Raw genomic sequence first — 24,726 nt, 5'->3', positions numbered from 1 at the left:
GGAGACTTTTAATGACTGTTTCTATTTCCTTAGGGGTTATTGGTCTATTTAGATAGTTTATCTGGTCTTGATTTAACTTTGGTATGTGGTACCTATCCAGAAAATTGTCCATTTCTTTTAGATTTTCCAGTTTTGTGGAGTACAGGTTTTTGAAGTATAACCTGATGGTTCTCTGGATTTCCTCAATGTCTGTTGTTATGTCTCACTTTTCATTTCTGATATTGTTAATTTGGATGTTCTCTCTCTGCCTTTTGGTTAGTCTGGATAAGGGCTTGTCTATCTTGTTGATTTTCTCAAAGAACCAACTCTTTGTTTAATTGACCTTTTGTATTGTTCTCTTTGTTTCTATTTCATTGATTTCAGCTCTCAATTTGATTATTTCCTGGCGTCAATTCCTCCTGGGTAACTTTGCTTCTTCTTGTTTAGAGCTTTCAGGTATACTGTTAAGTCACTAGTGTGGGATTTCTCCAACTTATTTATGTGGGCATTTAGTGCTATGAATTTTCTTCTTAGTACTGCTTTCATAGCGTTCCATAAGTTTGGGTATGTATTGCATTCACTTTCATTGAACTCTAGGAAGTCTTTAATTTGTTTCTTTATTTCTTCCTGGACCCATTGGTGATTCAGTTGAGCATTATTCAGTTTCCATGAGATTGTAGGCTTTCTGTAATTCTTGTTGTTGTTGAAATCTAAATTTAAACCATGGTGGTCTGATAGAACGCAAGAGGTTATTCTCATTTTTTTGTATCTGTTGAGATTTGCTTTGTGACTGAGTATGTGGTCAATTTTACAGAAGGTTCCATGGGGTGCTGAGAAAAAGGTATACTTTTCTTAAGGTGGAATGTTCTGTAGATATTGATTAAGACCATTTGAGTCATGACATCAGTTAAATCCCTTATTTCTCTGTTAAGTTTTGACTTGGCAGATCTGTCCAGTGGTGATAGTGGGGTGTTGAAGCCTCCCACTCTTAATGTGTGGGGTTTGATGTGTGATTTAAGCTTTAGTAATGTTTCTTTTACATATGTGGGTGCCCTCATGTAGCGGTAATGCCCGTGCCACCACCACCCATTCACCATGTCCGAGCCAGGGGCTGTGGATCAAAAAACAGAGACAAGAGACAGCGGGTCATTCATCTCAGCAGAATGCCAAATGCCATTTATTGAAGGAGGGAAGAGGCCTTAAATACAGGCTTACAGCACAATGGGAGAACCCCAGAGGGTAGAAGTTTGCTACCGATGTTCTACATTCTTGCGTCTAAGCTGTTAATGCACAATATGTAGGATACACAAACAAGGAACTTCCCTTAAGCATTCAGGAGGGAGGAAACCAGCAGGGGATTAGCACAGGGAGGACATCAAGGTCAAGGTCAGCAAGCAAGGCAATAACTACGCAAAACGGGGGCCAGGGCCCTATCCCTATACCCTTGTGTTTGGGGCATAAATTTTCAGAATTGAAACTTCATCTTGGTGGATCTTTCTTTTGATAAGTATGTAATGTCCTTCTTGATCTCTTTTGATTTATTTTAGTTTGAAGTCTATTTTGTTGGATATTAGTATAGCTACATCAGCTTGCTTCTTAAGACTATTTGATTGGAAATTCTTTTCCCAGCTTTTTACTCTGAGGTAGTGTCTATTTTTGAAGCTGAGGTGTGTTTTTTGTATGCAGCAGAAAGATGGGTCTTGCTTTCGTATCCATAGTGTTAGTCTATGTCTTTTTATAAGTGATTAATCCACTGATATTAAGGGATATTAATGACCAGTGGAGTAAATCTGTAGCCTGTGTTTTTGTGGGTATGTCTGACTTCCTTAGGCTGGAATTTTCCTTCTAATGCTTTCTGTAGGGCTGGATTTGTGGATAGGTATTGTTTAATCTGGTTTTGTCTTGTAATGTCTTGTTTACACTGTCTATGGTGATTGAAAGTTTTGCTAGGTATTTTAGTGTAGGCTGGCATCCATGGTCTCTTAGTGTCTGCATTACATCTGTCCAGGACTTTCTGGCTTTCAAGTCCCCATTGAGAAGTCAGGTGTTATTCTGATGGTTCTGCCTTTATACAACACTTGGCATTTTTCTCTTGCTGCTCTTAATATTCTTTCTTTATTCTGTATGTTTAGTGGTTTAATTAATATTTGTTGAGGGGACTTTGCGGGGGGGTAGTCTGTTTGGTGCTCTATAGGCTTCTTGTATCTCTATGTATTTCCTTCTTTAAGTTGGGAAAGTTTTCTCCTATGATTTTGTTTAATATATTTTCTGTGCCTATGAGTTGGTATTCTTCTTCTTCTACCACTATCATTCTTTGGTTTGGCCTTTTTATGGTATCCCAGATTTCCTGGACATTTTGTGTTATGGCTCTTTTGGCTTTGGTATTTTCTTTGACTGATGAATCTATTTCCTATATTGTATCTTCTACACCAGAGATCCTCTCTTCCGTCTTTGTGTTCTGTTGGTTCTGCTTGCATCTGTGCTTCCTGTTCATTTCCTCAGATTTTCTATTTTTAGCCTTCCCTTTATTCGTGTCTTCTTCATTGTTTCTATTTCACTTTTCAGGTCTTGAACTGTTTCCTTCACATGTTTAATTGCTTTTTTTTCCTTTTCTTTTGGCTTTCTTTAAGGGATTTATTGATTTCTTCCCATTTTTTGTTTGTCTTTTCCTCAATTTCTTTAAGAGAATTTTTCATTTGCTCTTAAAAGACCTCTAGTTTCTTAATGAAGTTATTTTTAAGGTTGTTTTCCTCTGCTTCTACATTGTGATGTTCAGGTCTTGCTGTTGTAGAAGGGCTAGGTTCTGATGATGCCATATTGCTCTTTACGCTGTTCTATGTATTTTTTGCACTGTCGTCTACCCATCTCTTCCTCCAATAGGTGCAAGAGGTGCCTGTGTCTTAGTGAGCTGCTGTTGGTCCACTCTGTGCTTGTTGTGTCTATGTCTCAGGGGGCCACTCTCGGTCCAATCTTAGCTCTTGGTCTGACTGGAGTTGGCAGATTCTATATCTCTGGGAGCTGCTCTTATTCCAATCCAAGCTAGATGATTCTGTGGCTCAGGGAGCCGCTCTTGGTCTTATCAGGGCTCTTGGTCAAGTCCAAGCTAGCTCATTGTGTGACTCACGGAGCCACTATTGGTCTTATCAGGGCTCTTGGTCCAATCACAGCTGACAGATTCTGTGTCTCAGAAAGCTACTCTTGGTCCAATGAGAGCAGGCACATTCTGTGTCTCAGGAAGTTACTCAGTCCAATGAGAGCTGGTGGTTTGGTTTCTGTGTCAAGAAGTTACTGGGGTCACAGGCAGATGGGTATTGGGGTAGGGTGTGGAACTTGTAGATTGCAGGGTCTGATGGGGGGGGGGTTGGTGTGCATGTGGGTTTCCCACAGGAGTTTTCCCTGCTGGCAGGCAATTGGGGCAGATTTGGGTGGGGGTTCCTGGGGATTGGCTATGTCCCAAGACCTGGGTCCTAGATGCCGATAAAGACTTTTATAGAAAAAACTCTTAACAGACAACATAAAAGTATGAAAAACAAAAATAAAAATTGTAGTACTAGATAGATTTTTCAGACCATTAAAATACTGTTGTGCTGTGCAAACCTTTTTAGCATTGTCACAGGATTTAAAATAATTAGGGATAATATAAAAAAATAAGATATATAGATAGATGTATAGATACATGTATGTTTATATAAATGGAAGAGAAAATAAAACAACTTCTTGTTTCATATCTATACATTTATAATATAATTTGCATGCTAAAATAAGGAGAGTGTTGAGAATGTGTATGGTTCTGTATAATCTGCTCTTCATGAAACCTAGTTTTGAAGATTAAAAGTTATACAATTGACTGACCTTTTCCTCTAAAGTACCTCAGGACCTCCATCTTCTTCACAGCTGATCATGTAGCTAAAGTCCAAATACTGCTGTGGAATGCTATCTTGAAAATGATTAAAGAATTAAAGCTAGCCAGCAATGATCTGGATGATTAGGCACCACATAAGAGACTACATCCTCAGAAATGCAGCATCAGCAGAGGAGAAGGGTTAATCAGTTATGCAGCTGAAATACTTCCTTGAGAGAAGAGCAGTGGTGCTCAGATGATTCTTGGTAAGTTCCTTGACCATCCACCATAAACTGGGAACACCATTTCCCCTGCCCTCGCTGTGTTACTGTTCATGAGCCTCGCTGGTCATGACCTCCTTCACTGAAAATAATCATCATCGTTCTTAGCTCTCGAAGCTCTTGACTTCTCACCTCAGACAGTAATGTTATATCTGTGAACACAAGCTTTTCCATTGTAAGTTTAGATTATACAGTATATATATTCATTGAGGAACAAAGCAGTGCTATGACTTTAATATACTATTAATACTAAAATAAGAATTAAAATAACTTAATCAAGCTAATTAATATTGCTAGCACTTCAAATGATTGCTCCATGGTGAAAAAATTTGAAATGTATTTTCTTAGTGTTTTTGAAATGTGCATTATGAGATACTCTTCTAAATAAGCTCTGCCATTTATGAAGGTTGAAAAATCCTTAATTGAAGTATTTTTCCCATGGACCATTCTTCCCAATTCTTCCTAACCAGAGTCCCTAATATTCTTTTGTAGCTAGAGTTTTTCTGCCTGGCCCATGGTCAGGACAAATCTCTCTCACCTGCCAGTCCCACAGCCACTCAGACCCGACCAAGTAAACACAGAGACTTATATTGGTTACAAACTATATGGCCATGGCAGGCTTCTTGCTAACTGTTCTTACAGCTTAAATTAATCCATTTCCATTAATCTATACCTTGCCACATGGCTTGTGACTTACCGGCGTCTTCACATGCTGTTTGTCATGTCAGAGGCTGGCGGTGTCTCTCTTCTGCCTTCCTGTTCTCTCTTTTCTCCTGTTAGTCCCGCCTATACGTCCTGCCTGGCCACTGGCCAATCAGTGATTTATTTATTGACCAATCAGCAACACATTTGACATATAGACCATCCCACAGGATTCTTTCTTCTAATTCTTTGAGTTTGTCTTATAATTTATCTGAAATTTTATGCCTGGAGACTATGAAATACCTAGGCAAGTCACTAGGCTGAATGATGGATTGTAGGAAATATGAATCCCTTCCTTAACCTTTACTCACATGTATGAAGAAGAGGATAATTGAGAGAGGGACAAATACCAGCAAAAGAGGACAGGAACAGGAGAGGAAAACAAAGTCTCACAGCTACAGCCTGTGAGACAGTTCAGTGGTCAAAAGCACTTGAAACCAGGCCTGCCAATCTGCATTTGATGCACAGAACCCACATGGTGGAAGGAGAGAATTAACTTCTGAAAGCTTTTCTCAGACATCCATATGTATGTCACAGTACATGCACAACCACACACACACACACACACACACACACACACACACACACACACACACAGTATATATAAACTGCTCAGTGATTAGGAACAATGGCTGCTTTTGGTGGAGGGCTCACTTTCAATTCCCAGCACCCACATGGATGCACAGAACCCTTTGTATCTTGATTGCCAGGAAATACAATGCCATTTCTGACACCCTCAGGCACCAGACATGCACATGGTGCACTTACATATAGGCAGGCAATATACTTATATGCATAAAATAAAAAACATTTTAAACAATAAAATAAAAAATTATATAAAACTTAAAAAAATAAAGCTCATATGGAAAGAATTTATTTTGTAAGAGAAATTTGTTCATGTTGGGAAAATATGCAGTTAAACATCAAGTGCGAATTAATTGTTTTTACATGTGGAGATGAAGACAATGAACAGTAGGAAGGACCTATGAACTTTAATACACCTCTCAGTGGTTGAACAGCTTGGAAAGGAACAGAACACTTTAGAAAATCTCCATAGATCTGATGAACAGTATTGAGAGAACCTTGCAGAGGAAGGAGATAGCCAGAATACCACTGTGTCTGGAAACCTGATGTGTGTTTATCGAAGCCTCCACTTATATAAATAAGAAAACAGAGTCTTATAAGAACTAGATAGTTGTAGTGAATTTGTGTTATTCACTTTATTTTCAAGAGTGTTGAAAAATGCTTTGTTTTCTAATCAATTTGGAGTACAAGAGTGTATACTTGTCAATAAACACAGCCGGATGATCCAACTTTGTGTGTCAAGAAATATATATATATATATATATATATATATATATATATATATATATATATATATATATGAGAGAGAGAGAGAGAGAGAGAGAGAGCAAGAGAGAGATGGCTGGATGTATGGACAGATAGGTAAGTAGGTAGGTAGGTAGATAGATATAGAGATAGAAGATAGATAAATAGATAGATAGATGGATGGATAAATAGAGGCTAGTAAAATATTGTTAAAGAATTATTATTAAAATAATAGTAAAAAATAGTAAATTTTATATGGTTACTTTAAAATTTATATACAACACTAGAGTTCAAAGACATTTGGTATTATGTGTTACGGACTCATTTCAAAATGTAGTATAAAATAATAATTAAAAATTGCTATGTTAAACTGATAATTATAAGATTTATATGTGGCTATGGCACTTTCTATTGCTTATGTAGCTATAAACATTTCATCTTCTATTAGAAATATAGTGGTTATTTTCCTATGTTTATATTTAACATTATGTTTAAATAACTCATTATTCTCTCAGTCACCACATTACATATTTCTCACAATAACTTTGAGAAAAAAATACTTTCATCCATATTGTACACTTATCTAGCTACATTTGCCACATGGGATCTTTTTCCGCAGAGCTATTTCTGTGAGAAACAGGAAAATAAACTACTTGTATACATTACTCTCTAACAGTGTCTAAGTTAGGGAAAACTTAATTTTTTCATTGTAAAGATTTGAGGTTACCAGCTTCAAATTCACAAGTTTTCAAAAGCAAAGCCCTGCTAGTCAAAACATTAGGAAAATTGAAGCTGGTCAGTCTCAGGTGTGGTTCCCACCCTCTTATTCACAAGATCATTCAAGATCTGAGCACCCATTCCCCCCAGCTCTGATCTTACCATGATCCTCTCACTTTCTCTCTCTGTCTCTCCTGATTGCTCTGCACTTTCCAGCTCTATTTTCAAATCCTTAACCTCACATCTCATGTCATGGCGTCTTCCATCTCATTTCTTTACTTAGGTGTAGCTTCCAAAATTTCCTTCCTTCTGGCTAAAGCCAATATCTGTTTGCATATGTAAAACAAACAAGTAAATAATAAACCGTTTGCTCTCTACATAAAGACTATCTTGAAAATGAGACGAAACATCTGTTATAAATTCCATTATCTACCTTTCAGTAGATTAAATCATAAAAACTATCTAGTAATGAGCAAATAAGCTACAGTTACACATAATATATTTATTGAATTAAATATATCAGCAATATGATACTAAATATAATTACATGTACTCTATGCTTGCAATTATAAATTCAAATAGAATTTAATATATGAAAGTCTTCATCAGTGGTTCTCAACCCTCCTAATGCTGTAACCCTTTAGTACAGTTCCTTATGCCCCCCAGCCATAAAATTATTTTTGTTGTTATTTCAGAATTATAATTTTGCTACTGTTATGAATTTTAATGTAATGGTCTTAGGTGACTCATGTGAAAGGGTTGTTCAAGCCCCAAAGGGGTCATGACCTTCAGGTTAAGAACCATTGGTATGCATGTAAGTACACGTGGTTATTCTTTTTTGTGTGTAATTATAATGAAAACAGAAACTTTAAAATAATGTTGCCTAGAAAATGGAAAACATTAAATTCTAGTCACTTAACACTAGAAGAAGAAACCTTCAGGAGAATTGTTAGAGGATAATTTGTCCCACTCCATAGATGTAATTCTACAAGAGAGGAATTGGTGTGCAAATTGGTATTTCTATTAATGGATTGAAACTTGTGACAGATCGTCGTTATAGGACTTTGTGAGTAACCATAGCACTCACAGGTCAGAATTAACTTTTATCTAGGGCTTTAGAAACAACATCCTCTGTGAACCGAGTTCTATGGAGAAGGTAAAGTAAGGATATCATATTTTAGACTTAAGTGACGCTGATATGGAGCAAAGCAGGAAACATAACATCCATTCCATGCCATTCATCCCATTCCACCTCTGTTTCTTACTGTGAGGAAAATAAAATTTAATAAAAAGAAAGGAAGAGGCTGAAAACATCAAAGTCCACTCTAGAAACAGTTTCTATCTCTCTTCTTAACTACCATCCATACCCTTTGATGAAAAATTATTTTATATCAAATATCTTCGTGTTATCTCCAAATTTAATCTCGTTTCTTCTGTGAGTTTTCTACCAGTGGATACAATATAGATCTTGCAACGTTACATGATAAAAGCTCTGAGCTTGTGTACCTAGAATGCACAGAAGTATGATTTCTACTGGGAACATGATGTCAGAGCAGGTGAGACAGAGGTGACCCTCAGTGGAGAGTCAAACACAACGTTGTGGGCTGACTTCCTACATCATCATCCCCTGTGTGGAGGAGCTCAACCAGGGATGATGAAGTAAGCAAATGAAGAAGTAGAGAAGAAAAGAGCAGCAGAGACCTCTGGATCCATGCCTGAGGTCTTGGATAAACTGTATCACATGTAGTATGCACTGACACCTTCAGATGAAGTTTTTCCACCTCTTGATACCATGTTTATAACTATGAAATGCCACCACATTACAAACATTTACATGGAGAAATCTCATACATCACTTAATTCTCAACTTTTATATTTTTTTCTTAAATCTTTTGTAGCGATGTATTTTTATTATAAATTGTTTTGTAAAGATGTATTTTTTATTGTAAATTGCCAGATGTTGTTTGAATTTCTAAAGGTCTTATAATAAAAAACCCAGAGCCAGATATTGGGGTAAATGCTGAAAGATCAGAGAGGCAGAGCAAGCCACAGCCACCACCTCTTACCTTACCAACTTCTCAGCCTGAAAGAACCTCAGCTGGTAGGTCTCTAGCCGAATGAGCTTCCTCAGCTGAAAAGGCTTTAGCTCCTGTCTCCTCACACCTTATATACCTTTCTCTGCCCACCCTTATCATTTCCTGTCTCAGCTTTCCTAGTGCTGTGATCAAAGGTGTGTTATTCCCGTGTATTAGGATTAAAGGTGTGTGCAACCACTGACTGACTTCTATGTTTAATAGTGTTCTGTTCTCTGATCTTCAGGCAAATTTATTAGGGTATACAATATATCACCACAATAAATCTCAACAGCCAGTTGTTAAACAAATACAGCTATCACATGCAAGATAAGTTTTATTTCAAATTTTAGAAAGCATTGAACCAAAGTAAGAGAGAATATATCAACATTTATTTTAAAAAGACTCTAATTTCAAAACTGTATGTATTTTCAAATTAATTCTCTTGGTGCTGGTGAGATATCTCAGTGGTAAGACCACTTGTGCAAAATTGAGAACCAGAGTTCAAATTCCAAGCTCTCACATAAAAGCCAGCATGGCTGCAAACACCTGAAATCCCAGAGTTTAAGGGCAAGTCAGGATAATCTAGAGAGTTTACTGGTCAACCACTTTAACTGAAAAGGTGAGTAAGAAACTCTGTCCTAAGGGAATAAGGAGAGCAATAAAGGGAGAGACTTGCAGTCTTCCTCTGACCTCTGCATGTACTTGAGGGGCACATGTTTCTGCCTAGATGTGTGTGTTCTACACCTTCAGCTCCCCCTACACACCACTTCACACATACACACACATTACACACATGCTTACACTTTCTTTCTATTATGGATCAATAATCTATCAAAGATTCCTCTTTTCTGTTTTGTCAGACTATAGAATCCTATCAGCCTAGATTCCTAGTTTGGATATGCTAAATAATTTGTTTCTCATTTACTATACTGTGACATTCACAGACTAAGTCATAACAACACATGAGCTGGATTATTCCCTCACTGTGCATGTTATCAAATGTGAATGAATAATCAGGAGTCAAATATTTGTCAGATACTTATGGCTTGGATTTAAGCAATAACATTTTGAATACTACTATTTTATTTTTCTTATCATGAGAATATGTTTTTGATAATCACTATAATCTTGTCTTGTATTTTATTAGATTTATTTCTGAGTAATTCATTTCAAATGGTGCCTAACAATTTTAGGGCAACTAAAATCTAAAAATCTTCCATTAAACCATGGATTATAGTTTTTAATACTGACTACATACATAATTAAAGAATTTTGGATTATTAACACCTTAAAATTCAGGTTCTGATTCAGGAGCTTATACCTTAATGGGGCAATGGAGACTTACATACTTTGAAATAATGAATTGTAAGTTTTTCTTTATTATATTATGTATTACCACTAAGCATTTCAAAACAACAATCTCAGCAAACCTTTAACTTTCCTAAGCTAAATTCTGCTTCAATAAATCTTTCTCTTATAACAGAATTTACAAATTGACTATTTAAGAGATTTTTCTTTTTATATTCTTCTCTCATACAATTCATGCCAAAAGCAGCCTCCCCTCACTCCACTCTTCCCAGCACTGCCCACCTCCCTTCTCTCCCAGCTCCCCTGCTTCTCCATTTCCATTCAGAAAAGAGCAGGCATCCTGGCAATATCAACTGAATATAGCAAAAAATGATGCAATGTGTCTACTCATAAACCCTCCTATCAAGGCTAGGCAAGGCAACTCAGTAGGAGGAAAAGGGTCCCAAGAGCAGTCAAGAGAGTCAGAGACACTACTAGGAGTTCCACAAAAGCCCCTCACTAAACAACCACAGCATGTGTGCAGAGGACCTAGCACAGACCCATGCAGCCTCTGTGGTTGCTGGTTCAGTTTCTGTGAGCCCCAAGATTTTTGAAGTAGAAAAGTATAAAAACTTTAAGTAAAGTTGACTTTTATAATGGCACAGTAATTCATTCCCAGAATGTACACCCAGCATCAGCAACAACAAGAATTTATGGAAATGGGTATCTTTATTTCCACTAAAAATCTACAAAGTGTTAGGAACTACCCACACTGCAGAACTTCAGCAACTTAGTCCCAGCAGCCACATCATTACCAGCCACCAAATTTGACACGTGTTGTGGGATTTCTGTACACTGTGTTAAGATGTATTGCTGTGATTGGTTTATTAAAAAGCTGAATGGCCAATAGCTAGGCAGGAACGATTAGGAGGGAATTCTAGGCAGAGAGAAGAACTCAGGGATATGAATTTAGGCACATGTGGGAGACACCAGCAAGACACTGAAGAAACTGGATGTACATTATAGAGGATCAGTAACAAGTCATGTGGCAGAACATAGATTCATAGAAACAGGTTAATTTTAGTTGTAAGAGATAGTTGGGAACAAGCCTAAGTTAAAGGCCAACCTTTCATATTTAATAATAAGTCTCCATGTCACTATTTGGAAGGTGGCAGACCCATAAAGAAAGTCTGACACTTGTTGCCTAATGTGTGTAGACGAATTTCTAAATGGTCTTATTAAATAAAAAACACAGAGCAAAATATAGGGGTGAAATTCTTAGAGAAAGATCAGGGAAATAGGGAAAGCCACAGCTAAACTTACCTCACTCTCTTAGCAGCTTCCAAATGCGAGTTACTTTCTGTCTACCCATGCCTTTATTGCCTTGCTGTTCTGCCCTCTCATTGGCTCTCTTAGCCCAGCTACCTCATTTTCTCTTCCTACACAGCTGTCACTTTCTGTCTGTCTGTGCAGACCTCCAAGTCTCTATGGTTGGTACTGGGATTAAAGGCGTGTGTTACTATGCGGTGGTTCTCTTCCCTAGTGTGGCCTTGAACACACAGAGCCCCTGCCTGCTAAGTGAGAGGATGAAGGACGTGTGCTACTGCTGCCTGACTTCTTTGTTTACTTAAAATGGCTTGCTATTTTCTCTGATCTCCAGGCAAACTTTATTTATTAAAGCACAAGCAAAATATCACCACATATGTGTTGCATTTAAATCCTCTTAGGGCCTAAGAAAGCTGAAAAAAAGGTCTGAACACAGAGCCGAAAATGGCTTCCCAGTAACCGAGGTCTCCCATGCAGTCTCAGTGCTTGCCACATACAGAGGAGAGGCATGGCTCCTTGAAGAGGCCCTGCTATGCAGCTGAGCATTTGCATGGAGCTCCTAGATAGAAAGGGAGACTAACTAGAAATGCTGCCTGATGCTGTGAAGACTCACCAGGTTCCCACAGCTGGGGCAAGTGAACGTGGCTCTTGGCCAGAACCCATGGACGTAAGACTGGGCTCTCACAGACCAAAAGCGGGCAAAGGCAGCCACCAATGCCATGTGCTAAGTGGAGCCATGGGGCAGATGGCCTGCTGGGGCTCACATGGTCAGAGAAGGCTGAAGACTCACAAAGAGTCAGGTCCAGACTGAGAATACCTCTGAACAGATACAGTATATTTGAAAATGTGCTTAGGTGCTGAAGAAGAAAAGTCGAACTACAGACACATTCCCACTATTGCCATGAGTTGTTTACCCTTGATAAAGCCCACGCTAATGAAAGCCCTTTGTGTTCCTTCAGTCCATCACTCTATTGGTCTAAGTAAATCTCAACTCTGCCTCTGATCTCTTTGCTGTTCTCTCTTTTTTCTACTGTTTCTCTAGTCTACAGCTTCCTTTCAGCTCTCATTCTTAGCTCCTCTCTTGCCTGACTCCTTACATTTCTAACAGGAGACTCCTTATAATCCTGAGAAAAGTTTCAAAACCCTCAATGTCATAGCACATTCCTAGAATAGACGATAAGGACCAGAGCCAGTGCCATAGTAAGACAAGGTTCTAAGGTCTCAGGACCATAGGGAGGGGGCACAGTGCCCAGTGCCACAAACTCTGAGACATAGCTTTTTATCAGCAGACTTGACAAGTGAAGAATTGGCAGGCTTTTTTTAAGGTGTTTTGTGTTAGCAGCCTTGGTGAGACACCTGTGACTCTGACCTTGTGCATAACTGTAAAGTTTTAAACTTATAATCTATTTACAAAGGGCTTTAGTCTTGTTTGAACTTGCTCTGAGGTGAAAATGAGCTAAATGTGTGCAGTTTGTGTTAGCCTGGGGAGAGATTATTATTTTCTGTGTTAGTCTGAGCAAAAGAAACAGAGCAGGCTTTGAGTGTCCACAGTCTCATGGGAAAATGGATCTGGCTATGAAGCATATCCTAGTATATTTTCTATACATCAAAATTATACAGACAAATGAAAAGGTATATAACTTCCTGACCACCTACAGATATATGTGCCCATAAGACTGAGATGTAATCATGAGATTACATATACACATTTTATGAAAATACATGGTAATGGGGAGGTCATAGCTGTAGTTGCATAAGAAGTTTGCAACAAGAAATAGCCAAGTCACTCAAAAATTAATAACTCTAACACACCTTGAGTGATGGCTTAGTCCTCTACCAGAACCTTTGGTTCTGATAGGTTGACCTTTGGAACCCTAGTTGTCACCTGCTGTATACTCCCATGGCCTTTTGCTACCAGCAGCTCTCAATGCCCCTCTCTTTCTTGTTCTCCTTGGAGACAGTCTTTTGTCCCCACTCCCACCCTAATAAATCTGTGGGAGGTCTGCTGTGTGGTGTGATCTCTGCATCATACCTTGGCCATCAAAACCCTAGCACTGGTACCCTGTGACTCAAATAGGATATCCTGGCACCTGTTCTCCCCTCTAGGAGGGTCTGAGCCACACTGGGATCCTATTCATCAGCTCCACCTGCAACGGATCCACCTTCTCGCCCACCAATCATTTGGCCCTTCATCCATCACCAGCGACTGGTGAGTGATCCCTCTCAGTCAGTGTAAACACTTCCCTGAGTGACTGGTACTGACTGGTTCTGAGTGAGGCAGAAGTAGCCACCTCTGTCTTTTTCCCTTGGGTGAGGCTTGCTTTTTGACCTAGGTTTTCACTTTCTGGCTTTGCTCAAAAGCTCTGGTACTTGGCACCAAGTCACCTCAGGTTTTTAGTCCTTGACCACTCTTCAGTATGGAGACAATCCACAGAACCGGTTGTATCATCCGGTTTCCTTTCCCTGGATTGTGGGGATAACTTTAGTCCTAGGACCACCTCATCTTCCTCAGCCATGGGAACAGCATCATCCATAGAAAACCTTTAGCCTCTTCACCTGGTACCCAACCTGAAGGGCTCAAACTTTCTTCACATTTGCAATCAAATCTGGCTTCAATATCCTTTAGAGAACCAATCCAAATGTGGCCCACTAATGACACACTAGACCCCGATATCTTTTGGGAACTTTACAAATATTGCAAGCTATCAAAGGGAATGGAAAAAAGATTCCCTGTTCCTTATTTCTCCTCTCTGCTCCAAGCCCTGTTTTTGTCTAATCTCCCTCCCACGCACTGTGTAAATGTCCTGGAAGATCTGTAAGTTTGTTGCAAAATGGGAGCAGGAGCCAGACCTAGCAGTTAGTGGAGAAAACGAAGGCACTTTCTGCAGCCTGTACACACCCAGCCCACACCCCTCGCTGGCTAGTGTATCTCTCTGTTGTCCATGAAGCCTCTGCTCCAAACCAAGCTGCTTACCGACCCTCCTAAACTGTGTAAGGACAGTTTGTTTCTGCTGGCTTCTGCCACCCGTAACATGTGATTCCAAATCTGGAGTCCAGTTCTTCAGCGGCCGCTTCCCTCTGCCTGCTTTCGCTAACCTCTCTGGGCTCTGGGCTGCTCTGCCCTCCACGTGGGCACCTCCGTGTTTCTCTGGTTCCTGCAGCCTGTTGTGCCTCTGGCCTGACAACTCCTCTCCCCTTTCTCCTGCTCTCTCCAGTCTACACACCCCAGGAGCTGCAGTCCTGCCAGCGGAGGCTGGGACTCTTTCATTTCTTGCCTCCCACTTGATGCCACCTGCTCTTCCTGTGCTGGTGGCCGTATACCTGGCAAATTGCTTTGCCACCCCCTAGGAGCCATGCTAAATCCTGCAGCTTCTCCACACTCTAGTGGCTTCTATCATGTTGGAACTTTACCTTGGGTGGAGTTCCTACTTGTCCTTTCTTGTCCCTTAACCATGTTTCTCATTGTCTATGTCATAAGTGTCTCTGGCTCCTGGAGCTTGCTCTGCCCTTGACGCCCACCACATAGGCAGCTTTCTTTTTCGGCTCTGGCCTGTTACATCCGTGTGGGTCTCTCTACTAAGGACATTGGCTCCCTTTTCCTCTGTAGTCCCGCTATGCTATCTCTCGCTCCAGCCTTCGGGTCCACAGTTTCATATCTCAGCTTCCTCTTGGAGCTTACAGGAACAGCCCTACACAATATTCCATTTGTGACCCTCTCTCTTCCTCTGTGGACTCAGATTTTATTGCAACAGCCTGGCCTCAGTGCAGATCAATGGCCAAAAACTGGTGAACTTGATTTCCAAAATCTCATAAATCCTAACTGCAGCTGCACAAATGGTCCCCAAATCTCTTTTATCAAAACTTGCTCCACTCTGCATTTTCTCTACTTCCCATAAATACTCATAAAAATATTTTATCTCTATGATTTCTCTGTGCTCTGCTCTCAAAAAATCTCCAGACTACGCTGTAAACTCTCTCAGGATTTGTAAGTTTACAGAGTATGGTTTAAAATGTATAAAATCTGTATCAAAAATTTGACTCTAGACCTATAGCAAGAGGCTTATAATTAAAAATCTATACACGGATATATATATCTCGTGTGTGTGTGTGTGTGTGTGTGTGTGTGTGTGTGTGTGTGTGTGTGTGTGTGTTGGGGAGAAAGAGAGAGAGAGAGAGAGAGAGAGAGAGAGAGAGAGAGAGAGAGAAAGAGAGAGTTGAATTCCACTCTCATTTAAAAATAAATAAATAAATAGATGTGCTAGGAAATCATGTTTTTATTAGCACCCATGTGGCTCTCCTCCATCTTGGCTAATGACCTCATCAAGATGTAAGTAGCCACATGGCTGGCAGCCATCTTTACTAAGGATAAAGAGTGCATGCCATATGACTTTGCAATCTTAAGATGACCACATGGCATAAAGCAATATTTATAAAACTTCTTTGTCCTAATGAGTTCTTTGCATATTATTGTATCTCCTTTTATACTAAGGAAGCAACAAGTCTCCAAATTAGCTTAGATCGGTATGGATTTTTGTATGATGATAACAATTTAAGGTTATGTTTGTTACAACATACTATATATGTGATTCTACTCTAGTTTAGAATATATTGTATATGATAATAAAATCTTAAATCTCTAAAGGTCTACTCAGATAAAGAAAAGCTGAGTTTGAGCTATTTGGATAAACTTAGTCATACAAAATAGAAAACATTTTTTTTATATATTTTATAATAATAGTTTAGGGTTTGTGGATACCACATGATAAAAATTTTGAAATATTTTAAAAGAAAATCAATTTGAAAAGTTGTTTCATTTTGGTAAACAAGTCGGTGTTTTAATTAAAAAAAAATGTTTCTGTCTTTTAAGTAGAAAACAGTTCCCATATCTTTAAAGTAGCAAAAAGAAATTGCTTTGCAGATTGGGGTTTTGAAGTGGATGATTGTTAAGTGTCATTACCATGTCAACTTCAAATTTAATCAACTATAGAATTGATCCTGCAAGGTCAAGAATCTACTCAGATGTATTGACAATGGGGCTGAGGAATGATCAAAGAATTTAAAAGCATGACCACAAAGCCATAGACCTAAAAACACTAGACTTTAAGTTAAAAACTAAGACCATTTTTCAATTTGATATTTATTTCAACTTTTTGTTAATCATTGAGAATTTTATAGATGAAGCCAATATGTTTTGATCATACTTACTCCTTCTCTGTGATAAGTTTTTATTGTCAACTTGACATCTAGGAAAAAAGAACCTCAACTGAGGAGTTGCATAACTGTGGGGCTTTTTCTGCTTTGCTTTTTGATATAGTAAAGAAGGGTCTGGGCTTTATAAGAGTGCACACTCAGCAGGAGCCAGGGTAAGCAAGCCAGCAATCATCACTGTTTCATGGTTTCTGCTTCAGTTCCTTGACGTTCCTGTCCTGAGTTTCCTCAATGATACATTTTTCACCAGGAAGTGCAAATCAAAGGAACATGTCCTCCCAGGTTGCTTTTATCCAGGTTGTTTATCAAAGCAATAGAAAGCAAATTAGAACATCTTCACCACCCAACTCCCTCCCAACGTCATACTATCTTTTTTTTTTTTTTTTTTTTTTTTTTTTTTTTACCACGCTGCATCTAATATGTGCTACCCATAGATGCATGGACTTGCAGCCATCCAATGGAGAATTTTAAGGACTACACCCATAAAGAAAACTGACTTTCCTTCCCCCTAATGACATCATCTCTTTATAGCTCCTCTGCCAGTAGTGGTGTCATAAATCTTTCCTCACTTCATGATGGACTCAGTTGATCTTTTGCAAGTCTTGTGCAGGTATCCATAGCAGTCTTGAAGTGTCCTTTATTCTGAAGACATTCTAAGTGTCCACGGCCCAGAAACACAGACATTTTCACCTAGTCTTCTACAACTATTGGTGATTAGAATCTTTCTTTCACCTAGTCTTCTACAACTATTGGTGATTAGAATCTTTCTGCCCCCTTTTTCATGATGGCCCCTGTGCCTTTCCCAGAATGTCTGTGGTATAGCTGTTTTATTCACTGCTGGGCACTCTATAGACCCTTATTGTCTTTTGAAGAGTTGTGAGGTTTTTTAATTAACCACTCCCATTGCACAAAGAAGCTTCTTTGATAGGGAGTGTAAATGAAAAGTCCTGAAAAGAAGCTGTGTCTGCAAAGACTGATTAACTGATTAGAATTTCAGTACTGTAGAAACTGGAACATTGCAGGTCTGAAGGCTAATTAACTTATTTTGGACTAGCTTTAGCCTTCCAGAACAGCCATTCCTTGCCCACCTGTGTGTTGAAATTAACATCTGGTGACTAATTCATTAAACCTTTTGGAATCTATTAACAGACCAACAGCTTCTACAATTCCAAAGTCTAAGAATGTCATCACATAACATCTTGAGCCTATAAAAGCATCACCCTCCTCAATGAATCTGCCTTTCTGATGTACCTACCAATGTATGTTTAACTTGCCTTGATTTATGACTTTCTTTGTTCTGTAAAATTATAGAAACCTCATTTAAACTGCCTCCACACTGGAACATGGAATTTAGGGTAGTCCAAGTCTGTGTTTCTGGGCCGTGGACACTTAGAATGTCTTCAGAATAAAGTACCGCTTACTCCCTTTAAGATGAGAGCTGTTGTTTCTGAATCAACAGGGCTTAAAAATTCGCTACTCTATTGATAAAGATTCATGCTGTGGGATGTTCTGTATGGCAAATGTGTTGCTGATTAGTCAATAAATAAAACACTGATTGGCCATTGGCTAGGCAGGAAGTGTAGGCGGGACAAGGAGGAGAATAAAGCTGGGAAGTGGAAGACTGAGAGAGAGAGATACTGCCAGCCGCCACCATGATGAGAAACAGCATGTGAAGATGCCAGTAAGCCACGAGCCATGTGGCAAGGTATAGATTTATAGAAATGGATTAATTTAAGCTGTAAGAACAGTTAGCAAGAAGCCTGCCACAGCCATACAGTTTGTAACCAATATAAGTCTCTGTGTTTACTTGGTTGGGTCTGAGAGGCTGTGGGACTGGCGGGTGACAGAGATTTGTCCTGACTGTGGGCCAGGCAGGAAAACTCTAGCTACAGATTCATGTCTTTGAGAGGGTAGTTTATCACTATGTCCATTTAGCAAAATGCTAGGAAGTTCACTCCTACGGTCTATGCACCCAAAAGTCATGGTTTGGTTCATGGTGAGATTTACAGAACTAGGGATATTTCCTTCTGTGGAGCTGCCCTTAAGTTCAGTCAGAAAATAGTTGTCCATCTTCGTTAACATTCACGCTATGATTACAACCCCAGTTATTTTAGCTCACAGGATTCACAACTGGATCAGGCTGCTGATGACTTTTCTCTCCTGACAACCTACTCAACAATTTATAGTACTGTAAGAAGTAGTCAGGAAGGAGGAGGCTTCCTGGTCAATACTGACTTGATTTCTCCATGTCCTATGACTCAGGTGTGTGGAGCTTCTGCAACAGTGTTTTACCTTCAAGTTATGACAGGAAATTAAGAATAATGACAACAACCTGTGAAGTTCTTTTAGAGTTCTCTATAACACCCTAACTGACAATTTGAGTGGGACAAACTTTCACACTAACTTCTTGGTGTGCTGAGTGGAAAATTGTTATTTCTTTATGGTCTATAGTTACTGAAGTAGGAACATCTGGACCTTTTTCAAGGCTTTTCAAAGAGATCTCTCGGTTCTGTTGAAATCCCTTTCGTATTGTTCAGTGAGCAGCTGAAAACAGCCCCCGGCTGTCTCCTGCTTGCGTTTGGCTGTTGCAATAAATCCTCCATTTCTGGCTGAAGGGCACTGAGTTTATATCTGTCTCAGGCCCTGATCTGGAATGTTTTTCAAAGGTTCTCTGAAGACTGTTGGTGCTCTCTGTAAGAGAGCACCTCAAACAGTATCTGAATCTATGTTAATCACTCTCCTCTCCTTTGCTGGCCTGAGGGAGGATGTATAGGAATTTCTTCCCTTGGCGTAGGTCAGGACTGAAAATGCCTTAGAAATATCAAGCCTGAAGAGAAAAAAAAAAATGATAAACTGTCCCACTATATAATAAAGTCACCTCATTTTTATTTTACTATTTTCTTCATTGTTGTTAATTTTTAGAGTTAAGAGGTATAATTTATTAGTCTAGAAATGCTACATAATTTGTGAGTTCATTTCCAAAAATACTCAGAATATATTCTTCAAAACTCACTCAGAACTACAAAATGACCATGGCAGGTATCTTAGTTTGGGTTTCTAATGCTGTGAAACAACACTTCAACCACGGCAACTCTTATAAAGGAAAACATTTAATTGGGGATGGCTTACACTTTCAGAAGTTTAATCAGTTATCATGGTGGGGCATGGTGGCATGCAGGCAGACATGGTGCTGGAGAAGGAGCTGAGAGTTCTACATCTTGATTGGCAGGCAACAGGAAGTAAACAGGGACACTGGGTGTAGCTTTAGCATAAGAGACCTTGAAGCTCACCCCCAGAGTGACATACTTTCTCCAACAAGGCCACACTTCCTAATAGTGCTACTCCTTATGAATTTATATGTTCAATTACATTCAAACTGCCACAGTAAGTCAGAGCTTAAACCAGCATAGAGTCTTTCTGAGGGTGGAACTCAGTGAGCATTCAGATTATGTACCTGATGATCAGCTTTGAATGACTGTTTTCACACAGCATGTATTTATAGTGAAATACACATTTCTATTTTATTGTATATTCATAGTAATCAAGTGTATTTCTTCTGTTTCATAAATTTCAGTGATCTTTCCAAGATCACTGGTCAGGCCCAGGTCTTCCAGTCAAAGTGATTCTTATCATGTCTCCAGCTCTCTTCTACATTTGGATATACAAACTGCTCATCTCAGTCATGAACATCCAGATTGTATTGCCATAAACTCACATGAATTTACAATATCTACTAAGCAATCACTAATTGTGAATTTGCCAGACTGACACTACATAGCCTTTTGAAAATATTATTATTTTTTATGGCAAACCATTGAGGCAAATCAAAGCATCTGGTTTTCTGAAGTGTACTGCTCTAGAATCATTATGTGGTCTCATGTTATACTCTGAATGAATGTTCTCTGGCCTGAAGGAAATGATGTTAAATCACTTAAACTATACTGAAAAACAAACAAACAAACAAAAAAACATTGCCTGAATCTAAAAAGGTTACTCTCATAGTACTTAAGTGTAGAAAGTGGCTATCAGATTTTGACCAGAAATAGTTAAAGTGAGGGATGGTGAAATTAACTAATCAATGAGTAATATGGTAATATATTATAATCAAATAATAATAAGGAATTATGGTGTGCTATTGTACAAGAGGGTGACTATAAGTAATATGTTCTAAAATGAGTTTTTAGTATTTTCACTCTATACAGAAGATAAAGATTTCAGGAGGCAGACTTATTTAATTGTATAGAAGCATTTCAGTCCATATGGGAAATTAATGTGATATCTCATTAATATACATGTTTTTATGACTCAGTTTAAAAATAAATTAAATTTTAAAAGAGTGATGCAGTTATTTAAAATGTGATGGGGCATTTAGTGCAGTTTACTAATTATTGGAATATTTGGGGCATTTTTTTTGTTACTTTCTCCATGGTGAAAAATGGTTATGAAGAAATTTTGCCTGTAATGGTCTTGAAAACCCTGGCACAATACCATAGTGTTCACATGTCTCTCTGCAGAGATATTTCCCTCTGTTCTGACTTTATATCCATTGACATGGATCATGATAAATAATTCTCATTAATTACCAGACACAATGTGATGATTGCTAAAATATTCTATTAGTTTCTTTTATCCCTGAATAGTTTCTACTTTATATTCTTTCCATTAAAGTAGTTTGAACTATTAATCTGTGAATCTGAATGTCAAAATATACTTTGTGCTGTTAACTTTAAATAGATTGAGTGTATGTTATTTAAACTTCTATTTTTGTTTTAGAACTATTGTTTTATTAAAATGTTTTTTTATTTTAAAAGCTTTTGCATACAATATATTTTTATCATATTCTTTCTCCTGCTCCAACTCCTCTCAAATCTCCCTACAAATGGACCAACCAACTTTATGGTTTTTTTTTCTTTTTTTCTCTCTCTCAAAGGGAAAAATATCAAAACAAGCAAATGAACACAGTAAGGCATTTTAAAAAAGCACATAAAAACCATGGAATCCATTCTATGTTGGCCAACTGCTCTTACACATGGAACCTGCCCAGGAATGTGATTCATATATTCTTTGACTTTTTGTTTTTCTGAGTAAATATCAATTAGAAATAGATTTTGGTTAGAGGTAGTTTGTGTCCACTTCTCCTTCTGAGGCTGGGATTTTGTCTGGTTTGAACTTGTGCAGTTATTGGGCACACTGTTACAGTCCCTGTGAGTTCATATGTGTGTCAGTCTAATGCTGTGTCTGGAAGATGCTATTTTGTAGTAATTTACCAACTCTGGCTCTGAAAACCTTTCTATCTTCTTTTCTGCACTGATCACTGATTCTTGAGAGGTTTGATAAAGATATGCAACTTTGGGGTGGGAGAGGGGAGAGCAAGGGAATCCCTGGCTGATATATAAAATTAAATTAAATTATAAAATAAAATAAAAATAAAAATAAAAGATATGCAACTTAGAGCTGAATGCTACTGAACCTATAAGTGTTATTGTTATTATTATTGAAGAAATGAGAATATTAATATTGCAAGCTTTTATTGGGAAGTGGTTATTAATTCTTATTATTTTGCTCTTATGATATGGTTCCTCCCAACTTTTGAGGAACTATATTGAAATTATTTATTCCTTATGTCCTCGTGAGTGTAGCTTAACTTCTTTTCAAGCTGAAGTTTCTCTTCTAGTGCCTTCTGTAGAGCTGGATTGGTGGACACAAGTTGCTTACATTTGTCTTTATCATGAAAAATTTTATTTTTCTGTCTACTGTGATTGAGAGATTGCTAGGTATAGTACTCGGGCCTGGCATCTATAGTCTCTCAACTTGTAGAATATCTCTTCCGGCCTGTCTAGCTTTCAGAGACTCCATTGAACAATCAGGTGTTATAATAATGGGCCTGCCTTTATATTCAATTTTGTCTGTTATTCTTGTAGCTGTTAATATCCTTTGTTTGTACACTGAATATTTTGATTATTATATGTCATGGGAAGTTTCTCTTGTGGTCCTGTCATTTTGGTGTTGTGCATGACTCTTGTACTTTGATAGGCATCTCTTTTCTTAGATTGTGGAAATTTTCTTCTATTATTTTGTTGAAAATATTTCTGTGTATTTAACACAGGTGTCTGTAGCAGGAATCTTAGGGGGTCTTATTAATAAAATCAAACATGAGGCCAGTTATTGGGGTGAATGCTGGAAGATCAGAGAAGCAGAACAAGTCACAGCTACCTCACCTTGCCAGTTCCTCAGCTGATCCTGTTTCCTCAGACTAGATGCTTCTGAGTCCTCATCCAGAATGAATCTCAGCTGAACTGCTGCTCGAAAGCCTGAAAGCTTAACCAACCAAATGCTTCTAGTTTCTGGTCTTCATGCCTTATATATCTTGCCTTTCTACCATCACTCCCTGGGATTAAAGGCTCACTTTCTGGGATTAAAGGCATGTGTCACATGCCTGGCTCTTTCCAATGTGGCCTTGAACTCACAGAGATCTAGAGGGATTTCTGCCTCTGGAGTGCTAGGGTTAAAGGTGTGAGCGCCACCATTTTCTAGCCTAAGTATCTAGTGGCTTTTCTGTTCTCTGATCCCAGATAAATTTATTAGGGTACACAATATTTTGGGGAACACAACAACCACAGGTGTCTCCTTCCTTTATATGTAGTATTTTTCGATTTGGGAATTTCAAGTGTCCCAGATTTTGTGGCCATTTGTGGCTGTAGTTCTTCAGATTTAACAGTTTTTACTTTGTTATCTGCTTCTATCCAGTCTTCAACGCTGACATTCTCTTTTCCACATCTTTCAATCAGTTGGTGAGGCTTTCCTCTGAACTTTTTGTTTGACTTCCTGAGTTTTTTCATGTTGAGCTTTATTTCAGTTGGGCATTTCTTTAGCAATTCTGTTGATTTGCTAAATTCTACTTTCATGTCTTGAATTGTTTGTTTGTGTTTTGACACTTTTTTTCATTAAGGCATTCTTAAGGTCATTGGCGACTTTGTAATTATCTCTTGAATGCCGTGTCTTTTATTTCAGCCAAACTACTTTTCTCATGTTCTGTTACAGTAGGTACCTGGCTGCTGTAAGAGGCGTATTGTCTTGATCGTCCATGCTGCTCTGGAATCTAGGCATCTGGAATTATGTCATTTCAGATATCTCCTGGTGTAGATATCTGGTACCACATTTGTTAGATGGGTGTTCAGCTTTTTGGTTGCTGTTGTCCCAGTATAAGTCCTAGCTATGTGTGGTAGAAAGCAGTTCTGTAGATTGGTCAGAAGTCTCTAAGGAATGGAGATGGGCTAGAAAGGAAGACTGGGTCCTAGCCAAGTGTAGAGCGTATATGTCCTTGGCAGAGATTAACTTTGCCGGTATGTGAAGATTCATAGCAAAATGGGCTAGAAGCAAAAGCTGATAGGGGCTTTGGATAAGAACTACTATTGTTTCATTATTTAAAATGATTCTCCATCTACGGGCTCTAAGGCTGCATGTAAATTTTTAACATTTATATCAATCATAATACAACACATTATTCTGTATAATTAGTGCATACTAATAAAATTATATTAATTTATATGGATATCATCTTATTCACAAATAAAATATGCAGTAAGTTTCATTTGCAGTTTACAGATAGTCAACAGAAACAATCAGAGCTAAAATACTTTGAATTTTCTGTGTAGTTTAATTGCAATACTTTTGTTTATAATTGGAAGAATAACTGGATATTACGTTAATTTGATTTGAACTGAATTTGTCTTTTGAAGTGTGTGTCTGTTTGTGTGCATTTATCCTTAGATTACTTTGAAATAGGGATCATCTGCATATGAATTGAAACCTTAGAATTTCTTGGACCAAATGAGCAAAACAACCTTTCTTAATTTGCATTATTGTCCTCGCTGAACAAAATGAAAGAGGTAAATGAATGTGAAATTCAATCTCAAAAGCATATTTTTTTTTATTTTTATTTTGCAATACTATTCAGTTCTACATATCAGCCACGGATTCC

Source organism: Peromyscus californicus, unplaced genomic scaffold (genome assembly GCF_007827085.1).
Source record: "Peromyscus californicus insignis strain IS unplaced genomic scaffold, ASM782708v3 Scaffold_22__1_contigs__length_63687245, whole genome shotgun sequence".
NCBI lineage: Eukaryota > Metazoa > Chordata > Mammalia > Rodentia > Cricetidae > Peromyscus > Peromyscus californicus.
This window is presented reverse-complemented; position numbering follows the sequence as displayed.